We start from the raw sequence: 13,212 nt of genomic DNA on the forward strand, positions 1-13,212 counted from the left end.
GACAATGGATACCTAATTTTTCGTTAATAGCCAAACCCTTGGTGGCATTAACTTGTAAAGATATACCGAATCCCGTCCCATGGTCTGAAGATTGTCAGAAAAGTTTTGTCGAATTACGTGATGCATTATGTTCAGCTCCTGTGTTGGGTACCCCCAACTACAGCAAGCCTTTTACATTGTATGTCCATGAGAAAGAAGGTTGTGCGTTAGCAGTTTTGACACAACAGTTTGGAGACAGGGAGCGTCCATGCGCCTATTTCTCTTCAACCTTAGACCCAGTAGCTAAGGCACTACCGAGCTGCTTAAGAGCGGCAGCGGCAGCTGCTGTTTCTATCCGACAGTCTGCTGGTTTAGTGATGAATAACACATTAGTCGTAATGGTTCCACATGCAGTGGACACGTTGTTAAACAGAACCAAGACACAGCATTTAACTAGTGCTCGATTGTCAGGTTACGAGTTGACATTGTTAGCAAGCCATGTACATATAAAAAGATGCACTACACTTAACCCAGCTACGTTATTGCCAATTGTGATGGAGTTAGATACTTCTGAACAACATGATTGTCTCCGTAGAACAGAAGAGGAAACGAAAGGGAGAATAGACCTTCTGGACACTCCCATTGCAAAGAGTGATGGTACTTTGTGGGTGGATGGTTCATGCTTTAAGCTCCCGAATGGTGACACGACTGCGGCGTATGCTGTGACAACTTTGTGTACGATTGTTGAAGCTGCACGTATCCCACATAATTCAGCCCAAGCAGCTGAGTTAATAGCCCTAACAAGAGCATGTACAGTATCAAAAGGAATGAAAGTGACTATCTATACCGATAGCCAATATGCGTTTGGTGTGGCCCATAGTTTTGGGCGTTTGTGGAAGGAACGTGGGTTCCTGACCTCGCATGGAACTAAAATACAGCATGGTCAGTTGGTAAATGAGCTCCTTGATTCACTTACTTTACCGTTGCAAGTTGCGATTGTGAAGTGTAGCGCACATAAAAAGGTGACTGATGATGTTGGTCGTGGGAATGCATTTGCTGACGAGGTCGCAAAAGAAACGGCAAGGAATGTGATGAGCCGAATGTATGTCGCGAGCCCTGCAAGATGGATTGGTGATGTTGGAATGTGTGAAGACACGATAGAAAGCGTGAAATCAATTCAAGCTGAAGCCACAGAGAGAATTGAGTGTGTGGAGAGAAAGTACGGGTAAATTGGATGCGAATGGTTGTTGGGTCGAGTTGTCAGAACATCAGAGATGGTTGCTACCCGATTCGTATGTGCTTGCAGTAGTTACAATGGCTCATGGAATGGCTCACATCAGTGTGAAAGGAATTTGTAAGTTGTTGGCCCCAGTATGGCAAAATGCAGGAATTCCCAAGTGCGCAGAAAATGTAGTTAAAAATTGCATGGTATGCCTGAACCACAACCCTGGTAGAGGAACCCCAACTCCAGCTGGTCATTTTGCACCTCCTACGTATCCGTTTGAGGTTTTGCAGCTAGATTTCATCCACATGGAGAGGTGCAACAACTTAAAATATGTACTTGTTGTTGTTTGTGCCTTTTCAAGATGGGTGGAAGCCTATCCCCTAAAAGACAATACTGCGCTATCCACAGCCAAAGCCCTTGTGAAAGAGTTCTTCCCTAGGTTCGGAATGCCGAGAATGATCTGGAGTGACAATGGAAGTGAATTTGTGGGTCAAGTGATGAAGAAAGTATGCGAAGGGCTAGGCATCAACCAAAAGTTTCACGCTGCAAATCACCCCCAATCAGCTGGATTAGTCGAGTGCTATAACGGCACTCTAAAGCTAAAATTGGCCAAGATACAAGCGAGCTCTGGTCTCAAATGGCCTGACGCTCTACCCTTAGCACTCCTATCAACCAGAATGACTGTGCATTCACGAGTGAAACTTAGTCCTTACGAAATAGTCTTTGGCCGCCCGGCCAATATATGGGGAGTGCCTAGGCCCAAGAAATTCAGCGAGATAGAGCATCCTGTCTTGCTTGACTATCTGTATGAATTGACGGCTAAATTGCGTGTCTTACATCAACAGGTCCACGACACCTTGCCTCCGGTCTCTGAATCTCCAGGTCATCCCATTGAGCCTGGATCCTGGGTTTTAATAAAGAACTTTCAGCGAACCAAAAACGAGCAGCCCAGGTGGACCGGATCGCACCTCGTTCTTCTCTCCACAAGATCAGCTGTTCGAGTAGAAGGGAAGAAACACTGGATCCATGGGACCCATTGCAAAAGGGTACCCCTACCTCTGACATGTGACCGGTGGGTCCAGGAAGGTATCGCCGACTCAGAGACTGAAACCGTGCCACGTTTTTTGCCTTTCAGCGATGCACAAATAAAAGGAACACTCACTGAGAGAGAAAGTGATGACATTTTACAATCAGCAGTATCACCGTCAGTCCGATTGGACACTACAGAACCTGAACTCCTTTTTCAGGACCACACGATACCTGGGACTAACCGTTATAATCTACGACCAAGAATAAAGGACAAATAAATCAGTTTACTTTTCTTCTCTTTAACAAAGTTCTCCAATATGGAAAAAAATTTTTGAATGACTTTTTGCTTTTTGTATTTTTTGAACCTCCATCCGTGTTCAGCTGTAGGATCGTGGCTGAAAAGACTTAGGGGGGTAGCCTGTGGACACAAGGTCTACAGGTCTGGTTTGTTCTAGGGCGGCCTGGAACATTCAGAACACTCCTAAGTGAAATAAATCAACCGCCACGAGCGGCAACGGTTAGAGGATGGAATCTTTCCAAAATGGAGAACATGTTGAAAGACTGAGTTTCAAGAAGAGAATATGTGAAACGATAACCAGGAAACGGTTTTTGCTGCTGTGCATTTTTATGTTATTTAGTATACTTATGTTTTTGATAGGATATATTTTATTCTGTTTTAATGTGATATTGGCACCCACTACCTCGTCTGCACCTCCTCCTTCCACTGTTTCCCCACATTCTTTTCAACTCCTCCCTAAACATGAATCTGCTAGGAGACTAGAGTTCATTAATAACTCCTTCATCCAGCTTTTGCACCAACACCAACTAGTGATAAATACAACTAACTGTTGGGTGTGTGGCCTTATGCCTCACACAGCAGATAAAGGTATCCCTTATCTGATCCTGCCTTTTAGCCACAATGGTTCCGTGTGGGCATTCAGAACGATATTCATCTATGCACACTACCCCCTACGTTTTGCGGAAGACAACCCTAAGAAAAATTCTTTGGTTAAAGGAATCATAGACATGATGAAGGACAATATCTCCTACGAGACTATCCCCAGAGATGAGACAATGGCATATATAGGATGGAACATGACCGGATATGAAGCCACAATGAATGAGAAACAGCAAGCTAAGATATCTTCCCTGATTTGGGTTGTACCCCATCAGGGTCACCTGTGTCTGCAAGGTACTGGCAAGAATCCCAGAGCTCAGCTAGGGGAAAGCGTCTGCACTGAGACATATGTCTTCGCATCTCAGACCTCCCCTCCGCTTTTGGCAGCAAAGGGTACCTATTTCATCTGCCATGATAGAGCCTTTACATGGTTGCCCCCTGACTTTTCGGGCACATGCTTCGTTTCGTTCCTGTTGCCCCCTACCTACACAGCAGCGGCAGATTACCACAAGACAAGGATAGTTAGAGGCGTCTTCAGTGAAGAAGACACTGCAGGACAAGAATTTAGGGACTTCGTAAAGGGTTTTCTGCCGTTCTGGGGACAAATAAGTAACAGCAGGAGTATAAGGCAATTGATAAGAGTGGTTGAATCCACTGTGGCTGAAACCGCTGGTGCCCTTGGTAACTTGACTGCTGAGCTCCAGTCGGATCGTCTTATGACCCTTCAGAACAGGGTCGCATTAGATGTCATACTTGCAGACCGGGGTGGAGTATGTACATTGATCCAGTCGAGTTGCTGTGTTTTTGTCCCAGATAACGCTCCAACAGTATACCAGGCCATCTCCAAACTGCATAGAATTTCCGAATCTATTCATTTAGATAAAGGAGATTGGTCATTAATGGGATGGCTCTGGGAACTGATATCAGCATGGGGATGGAAGATTCTGATGGTCATTGGGATGATCTTGGCCATTCTTTTCCTGTTCTGTCTATGCGTGCAGTGTGCTCCTGCGATATGTGGCCTCTGTGTTACATCATTCATAAGGAAACCTGCACCAAGAGACGAGCTAAATACTAGGATGATGTTACAGCAACATCTCAACGACTTTAGAAACATAGACCTGGACTCAGATTAGCATGAGAATAGGTCTATTGCCTATGTAAGGGCAAAAGGAGGGTTTGTGGTTCTAAAAATTCTGGACCCATGTAATCTGCTTTGCCACAGCAGTACGATTTTAGTATCAAAAGACCGATAATGACTAGTACACTAAGCATGAGCATTTTCGCTCAATTCCAGCAGCGTTTTCACCTCGAAATCGCCATTTTCGTCCTGCACTCGTGGCTCCCATTTTATACACAACAGCCATTTTAAAAGTTGCCCTCACATAGGCTTATAATACAGTCAGATTTGATTCCAAGGACACGTACACCTTGATTGACTTTTCTCTGACCTGGGCAAGCTGGAACCATTGCCTCAGGCCAAACCTGTTTGGTCAGTCCCTCTCCCAGTGGCCGAATCAGAAAGCATCAAGGCACACTAGGCCATAAAACCCTTATTATCGCTCACACACCCTGCCTAACTTGCTCACACCTGCACCTGCTCTTTTCTTCTTCTTACTTTACGAGGGGGAGGTGCCCGTTTTTATTGGGGGTCCACACTTATCTGATGTGAAATTCTAGGTCTTGCCGGGTAATTTATATGGGTTGGATGACATGAAATATGAGGTTTCATCATGACACTGTTTTTTCCTTTGTAGTGAAAACATGTGAATGACCAACCAAAATGTCAAGAATGTTTGCCTGAAGCTTAAAAAACTGTATATAAGGAAACCTGATTTTGCATTGACACACAGTCTCCTGAGAACATACAAGTCGTGCTGTTGTACTTCTAGGACGCCTGTCAATTGGTTGCAGCCAATAAATTCGATCTTTGACTTCCCCTAGAAGACTCTGAGTTTCTGTAGTCTGAATCAGGAAAGTACCCGAGGTCTTTGGGTGTACCCTGGCACCGCTGGGTTACCGGATCAGTACCGGTTCTGAAAAACCCAGTACCTCAACCCCAGGATGGGCCCGATATAAAAGCAGAAGGGGGTGCTTGTCGCCCCCCATAACATCAGCGCGAGGCACCCATGGAGGGCAAAGAGCGTCGGACCCTTGTGCTTTGTAGCACTAGAGGTGCCTTTGCATCATTAAAAAGGTACTCTTTTTGTGGACATATGACTTTTAAATGTTTCTGATATCAACATTATAGACTGGTATGTTTTCCTGGTTCTCTGATGATGTACCATATATGTGCTGATGCTCCTTTTATGGTCATGACATGCTGATATGTTTTTATTTCTAGTCATATGTTTTATAATGTTCCTGGTCTGGGCATTTATGATATTTCAATGACAAGTACATTTCTGTGGTAATGTTTCCCTGACTGCTGCTTATGTTGCAGAATAATAAGTAACCTGTGTGTTATGTGTGACTACTGGTGGTTCTGCAGAGTAACTATTGTGTAACGTTCTGACAACTGCTTGGGTAGCAGGATATTACTGCTATGTTGTGTTTGGTCTAATAATGGTGTTTACAATACAGTTTATTTTTATATAACTTGGTGTTGTGTTTCCTCTGTGGTGGGGTTTGTGCATCACGTGTGTTGTGTGTGTTATGCACATGCTTTATACATTTCTTCTGGGATAGTCCTGACTGCTCATGCCAAGCTACCAAGGGGGTGAGCATGGGTTATCTTGGACGTATAACTCCCTTGCCCTGACTAGAGTGGGTGGGTTCTGACTGGCTTAAGTGCACACCCTAGCCAACCAGACACCCCTTTTCTAACAGGAGGGGAATACAAAATACCTAAAAAATTGATTTTAGAAAAACAAAACCTCCACCCTTAAACATTTCCTTAAGACAGAATTTGTTGAGAGGAATTACTTCACATTTGTCTATATTTAGTCGGTTTCCAGAAATCGAAGAGTGGAGAGATAAAAGTCTACAAAATTCAGTGATGGAGGTAGGAGGTAGGAGGATTGTAAATATATAGCAAAATATCATCCACATAAGCAGTGGATTTAATATTTAACTGTCTATGATTATAGCCGGTTAAAGCCTGGGCTCTCCACTTAGTTTCAAGGAATGGTTCCAAAGCAAGAATGAAAAGTAAAGTCAATAGAGGGTATCCTTGTCTGGTGCCTCTAGTGAGGAAGAAATGGGGAGACTATAGAGAATCTTAACATACTGCCGACATCTGGGACAAAAGCCATGCCATTTGACGGCTTAAACATCAATTCCCAATTTACAGCTTTTTCTGCAACCAAGGTGACCACCTGTAAAATAATTCTGCTTCGATAGGCACCATGAACAATATTTCAGAAGGTGGGGAGTTTTCTGAAATATTAAGGCCTTTGACAAAACCAGACTGTTCAATACCGACTAGAGAAGGAATTAAGTAATTGGCACAGAGGACCAGAATCTTTGAGAAAATGTTGCAGTCTGTATTAATTAGACAAACTGTTATGTAGTTCTTGCACTTAGCCAGATCCTTGTCTTTTTTTGGAGTTAAGCATATCATAGCCTCTGAAAAAAGGAGCCAACCATGGCATCAGACACAAGAAGATGTTAAATAACTAATAAGCGTACCGATATCAGAAGATTAGAACATTTAGAGTAGAATTCAACTATAAAGCCATCCGTGCAAGGTGTCTTAGCCTTTGGGAGTTTAGAAATGGCTGTATGAATCTTGGCACAAGAGATCTCTGCTTCCAGGGGGGAAAGATTAATCTGTGAAACTTATAATTTAGGAATTGTAAGAAAAAAAGCATCTACTGAAGCATGCTTAGAAGGTGTGACTTCTGTATATAATGTGGTGTAAAAATGGTGTAACAGGACATACTTGTTGTAGAGGAGTAGAAGATTCCTTGGAGGCAGTCTTTTTTTAGGGAGACAAAGTTAATAATATACCCTGGTGTTGTTGCTTTGAAGGAGTCCCAAACATAGCGAAATTTGACTTCAGTATCAATTTTATTGTCGAAAAATTCAGTAGTGAAATCTTCAAATCCCGTGACAAACTGCTGATCCTGTAGTGACCTATTCTTGAAACATCATCTACCAATGCGGTGAAGGGGAGTGGGCTGATTCCAGATCAATTATTTCTGGGGAGCAATCATAAATGAGGATGTGGCCTAATTCAGCGCGGATCAAATTATGTGTGAGATTTTTATCTAGAATAATATAATCTATTTGAGGAGGATAGATGGGTGGGGGAAAAAGGAATATTCTAAAAGATTAGTATTGCAGATGTGCCAGGAGTAAACTAGACCTCTATCAGAGATTGTTCTATGAAAGGCCTTTTCAGTATTGTTGCATCTATCTAAAAAGGGGTCCAGCAGTTGGTTGCAGTCTCCACCCAGAACATAACTGACATTCATAACCAACATTAGTTTAGTTGAAAGTGAATTCCAAATGAATATGTGTCAATTCCATTAGAACCATAGACACTGAAAAAGGAGTAAGGGCATCCATTATTCATAGTATTGAAATGAAGCCATCTACCACCAACATCAGGAACTTGCTTTAAAATATTAACAGATACACTTTCATGAAAACGCAGAATTACACCATTTTTGTAGTGAACAGCAGGAGAACAATAAAAAGAACCAACTCACCTTTTGTAAGCAAATAATTGTCTTTTTCAAGAAGGTGAGTTTCTTGTAGCATTGCAACATGACCAGATGTTCTAGAAAGGTGTGTGAGTACTGTTTGTCATTTGATAGGGCTCCAAAGGCCTTAATCAATTCTAAGGGGCATATTTATACTCCGTTTGCGCCGAAATTGCGTCGTTTTTTTTGACGCAATTTCGACGCAAAACTAACGCAAACTAACGCCATATTTATACTATGGCGTTAGAGGCGAATAGCGCCAAAGTTCCCGGAATGTGCGTCATTTTTTAGCGTGAACCCCTTCCTTGCGTTAATGATATGCAAGGGAGGCGTTCCCGTCTAAAAAACGACTCCCAGGCCTTTACGTGGTATTTATACTCCTGGGCAAAAGAGACGCCCGGGAGTGGGCGTTGCTAAAAACGGCGCATTTGCGCTGCTTTTTAACGCCTGGGTCAGGCATGGCGTTAAGGGACAAGTGGGCTCAAAATGAGCCCAGAGTGCCCTCCCCTGCCCCCAGGGACCCCCCCTGCCACCCTTGCCCACCCCAGGAGGACACCCAAGGCTGGACGGACCCACCCCAGGGACATTCAGGTGAGTATTTTTTTTATTTTTTTTTAATAATTTTTGGTGGCATAGGGGGGCCTGATTTGTGCCCCCCTACATGCCACTATGCCCAATGACCATGCCCAGGGGACAGAAGTCCCCTGGGCATGGCCATTGGGCAAGGGGGCATGACTCCTATCTTTACAATGATAGGAGTCATGTTGATGGGGGATGGGCGTCGAAAATAAATGGCGCAAGTCGGGTTACGACGATTTTTTCGACGTAACCTGACTTGCCCCATTTTAAGACGCCCATGCGCCATTTTCCCCCTACGCCGGCGCTGCCTGGTGTACGTGGTTTTTCTCGCGCACACCAGGCAGCGCCGGTCTGCTTGCGCCGGCTAACGCCATTCAATAAATACGGCGCCCGCATGGCGCTGCAGAATGGCGTTAGACGGCGCAAAACTTTTTGACGCTAAACTGCGTTAGCGCAGTTTAGCGTCAAAAAGTATAAATATGGGCCTAAATCTATTCATGGAAATATTGGTGAACAGAATACAAAAAAGCAACCTCTTCAAACATGGAAAGTATCGTTCAGAGCAGAATAACGGTATATCAGCATAATGGATCTTGGATTTTTTTTTAATAGAAAATATAGAGAAAAATCAGGAAACAAAGGGAAAAAAGGAGCTGAGAAGGAGTCTGAAGAAGACTCAAAAGTGGTGAAAAGGGAAATATGGTAAAGAGTTTAAATGTTCTGCGCCATAAAGAGAAAATTCAGGAAGAAATATGAATTTGAAGTGGAGCGCAAAGGAGTCCCATAGGAGATGAACGGGTCAGAACAACCAGATTGATATACATGAAGTTAGAAAAGAAAAATGAATGGCCAAAGATAAGAGCAGAAAGGGCATCAAAAAAATGAAATGAGGGGAAGAACACAGGAATTGAATTAAATAATAGAGGACATGCATAAACTCTAAAAGAAGGTCTTTCCCATTCTAGGAGTGAGGCTTGGGATGAACATTCAAGTGATAGGAGACTAGACAACATTTTAACAATGACCAAAATTGTGGACGTGAAAAACAACAGGCAAGGGACCTAAAGGAGAGAGGGAGAGAGGGCGTTAGTCAGACCACAAAAACATCAATGCAGAAATATCAGTCCAATGAGAATGCTAAATGAAGAACAAAAAATACACAATATAAATTGGAAGTTCATGTGCCTCCCATATCCATAGCTTCTCTGTTGTGAAGATAAATGAACACCTTAAGTTGGGCTAGAGAATCAAAATAAATAGGCTCATCCTTATATGTGAACTTGAAGAAACATAGGTAGGTGGGTAAGACCATACCTTGCATTCATAGTGTGCAAAGTGAGGTGCAAGTCTAAGAGTTCCTAGCGTCAACTGTCACTCGGAAAACATCCTGTAAGAGGAAGATCTTATGTCCAGACCAAATCATCTATTTCCTTTGCTTGGAGGCAGAGAGAACTTGCATTAAATCAAAGGATGATAATTTCTTTAGGTTTGGAAGAAATTTTTGAGCCAGAGGGTTTGAGACCTAGGCCATGGTTTCTCTGTATGCTAAGGGGAGCGCTACTGGTGAGCCCCACAATTATGGTTAAATTTGTGTGCACAAAGCTATTTTATTGCCCCCTTTGGCTCCCTCCGGACTAACATAAACACAGAAATTGTTGCATCAATTTCAATTTTCTAAATCTTTGTTTGTCTTTTAAGGGCATCAATCTCCCTGGCCATAGCATAAATTTTTAAAGTTACATCCTGAGACTCTGCAATATTAAACTCTAAATCTGAAACCCTGGACTTAAGAGAAGGCCGTTTGTCCTCAAGCTGTTGGGGTTGGTATTAGTTTCCTTTTTGAAGAGTTTCAACACATTGAGTTCATCCATGAGGTCCATAGCCTTTATTAAGCTTTTTGCTACCACCACCAGGATTCTCCTTCCATGTAACAGAATTCTTCAAAGGAGGAGTGCTTCCCTCTGCCATGTTGGAGATGTACTAGACAGTACGAAGAGAAACACAAAAACAGTGAAGTGGGAAAAAAGAGGAAAAGACTGACAGTGTCTGGAGTGATGGACCAAACCTGCAAAAAGCAAGCCAGTGGTAATTGAGGAGCTATCTCAAAGGCTGATTGATAGGATCTATCCCAACAGATTTACTGTAGAGTGATGAACTATTGAATGCAGGGGAAAACTCCTCAGGAGGAGAAGCTAGTGCATTTCAGAAGATTTGGCCATTACTTGGCAGGACAGGACAGATATATTCACTTTAAAGAAGGAAGCAACCTCGCAAGAAACTAGCAAAGCGCTCACATTCCTGGCAGTGGTGAAAAAGATGGGAAAACGCCAGCCGCAACCTACTGTGAATAAAAGCAGCAAAGCAGCAGGTGCTCAAATCTTCAAAGTAAACTCACGGCCGAAGTCCCCAACCCCTAAGCTGTTTCCCAGTACCATAGAGAGTGGCCAAGTGTGCCTCTGGTCAAAAACATATGATAAAACTCGGACCTGGGAGAGGGAGCTCTATCAGCTGGGAGCAAGTGTTGATGCAGTGCACCTCTCTATTTGTATGGACTGCAACGCTAAGGAACAGCATTGCCTATTGGTGACAACAAATAAATTAAACTAATAATAATAGCCTTAGTGCTGGCCTAGCAGATGTTCCCTTTTATAATCTATTCAACTATCCTTTGTAACTAGCCAAAATCAGTACTATAGCTTATAAATGGCAGATGGATACATTTACCAATGTGGGACGCAGTTATCTGTAGCTACCTGCTTGCAATTGCACTTACTTTTGTTGAGAGAAGTGAACAAGTTTGACTTCTCCCAGGTGCGGTTGAAGCAATGATCACCTATGAAAAGTTTTTTTTTTTAAATGAGCTGACTAGTGTCATTTACAGGATGATTTTACTATTGTGAAAAATACCATTGGCACTGAAATTTCAATCATGACATTCAAGTACTTTTATAAAACAGAAAGAAAAGCATTATTGCCTCCTAAAGCTTTCTCAGGGGCTCTATAAAACACCGACCTCATGAAAAGAAAACAGAAAAACCAACAAGTGTACAGAAATAATTGTTTGACTTTGCTTCTGTGTGTGCAATAACCATCACATATTAGCGCTAAAAGTAATACGGAAATACTTATGTAAGGGAAGAACCTCCAAAATTGGATCCAATAACATTCGACTAAAGATGAGTAAATAATCTTGAATGTAAAAAAGATGGTTGCTTTGTTCTTACTAATACTAATTTGTCATTTATATTCTAGTGGGGCATGCAGTTCATAATGCAAAACAATTGTAGTGAGCTCCAAAAATATCAGGTAATCTGCATGCATAGGAAGTATGATCTGTGCTTCACTCAGGCTTTGAGAAAAAAAAAAAACTGGCAACATAGCTTCCATAATATCTGAAAAATATAATAAAAACAGGAATGGCAATATGCTAGACTTGTTATCCTTGCATGGTTTTCACCTTAACTTTTTGCCTTCAGACCTCCTGTTTTGCTGACTTTGTTTTTTCTAGCCTTTGGACTCTGCACACTTTGCAACTGCTAACCAGGGAGAAAGTGCTTTTGCTCTCTCCTTGAAACATAAGATTTTCTTATACCCAACATGCATGTTGAATTTACTTGTAAGGCCCTAGTAAGGTGGCACTACCTGTTCCCAGGGCCGGTAAATTAAATGTGGGCCTGCAGCACTGATTGTGTCACTCACTTAAGTAGCACTTTAAATGAGGGATGAGTGGAGTTTGCAGAGTTTCACTCTGTGGAATTCTGCAGAATTATAAGAAAAGTATGAGATTCTGTGGAATTCCGTGAATGGACAGAAATCAGTATGTCATGCAGTTTGCTCTGTTTTTTTTAGCACCAGGAGCTGTTCTGCATTGAAAAATCAGCGCAAATGGCATGATGCGGCATGACAGAGGGTGCTGCGGCTTGAGTTGATTTTGCTGCAGCTAGAATAGATTTTCTACTGCGAATGGTCACGAGCACCCATAAGCACTGGCATTTGCAAAATGTTACCTGGTGCCCTCCTACCACCTAAAATCATGCCAGAGGATGACAGTTTTCACTTGCACTCTCCAACTTGCCATTGGTGCGCTGCATGTGAGAAAAACTCCACCACACAGCGGTTGGCAGAATTTGATTCAGACTCTGCATTATAAGCATAATATGGGGTGGCTAAAATTCTCCCAATTCAGCCGGCGGAGCTGAATTAATCATCCACCACTCCTTTAACATGTCTGGGGCCTGCCATTGCAAACTGCCTGTCCAGTTTCAAACTGACATTTCAACCTGACAACGTAAGTCTTTTGCCAGATTCAACATTCCTTTTTAATACATATATCACCCCCAGGATAGGTCCTGGATGGTCCATAGGGCAAGATGTAGGTTATGTAAAAAGATGGACATGCATCTTTTAGTTTTACGTGTCCTGGTTGTGAAAAAAACTCTTACATTCATTTTTCACTACTGCTAGGTCTGCCTCTCACATAGGATAACTTTGTATTACCTTATTGCATGTAATAAGCTGTAACCTCTGAATGGTAACAGGTTAATCATTCATGTTTGGTGTCTTTAGAATTATAATGAAAAATTCTAACTTATGCTGAAGTCAGATTTTGAATTACAATTTTGAAAAAGGCACTTTTAGAATGTTGCCATTTTCCTGCCTCTGCCATCAGGAGCCTACAGTCTGATTGGGTAAAGTTGACAGTTGGGCTTTGTGCATTCCTCCTAGATAGCCACACATAATAGGGTGCTTACGTGGGCCTGGGTGGGCCATCACTGGCAGGATAGAAGGGAGGAGCTAGCCACAGCCCCACTTACATTTGAGGAGGCTGTGTTCTACCTACATACATAAGGCTG

This window comes from Pleurodeles waltl, chromosome 1_2 (assembly GCF_031143425.1).
Source record: "Pleurodeles waltl isolate 20211129_DDA chromosome 1_2, aPleWal1.hap1.20221129, whole genome shotgun sequence".
NCBI lineage: Eukaryota > Metazoa > Chordata > Amphibia > Caudata > Salamandridae > Pleurodeles > Pleurodeles waltl.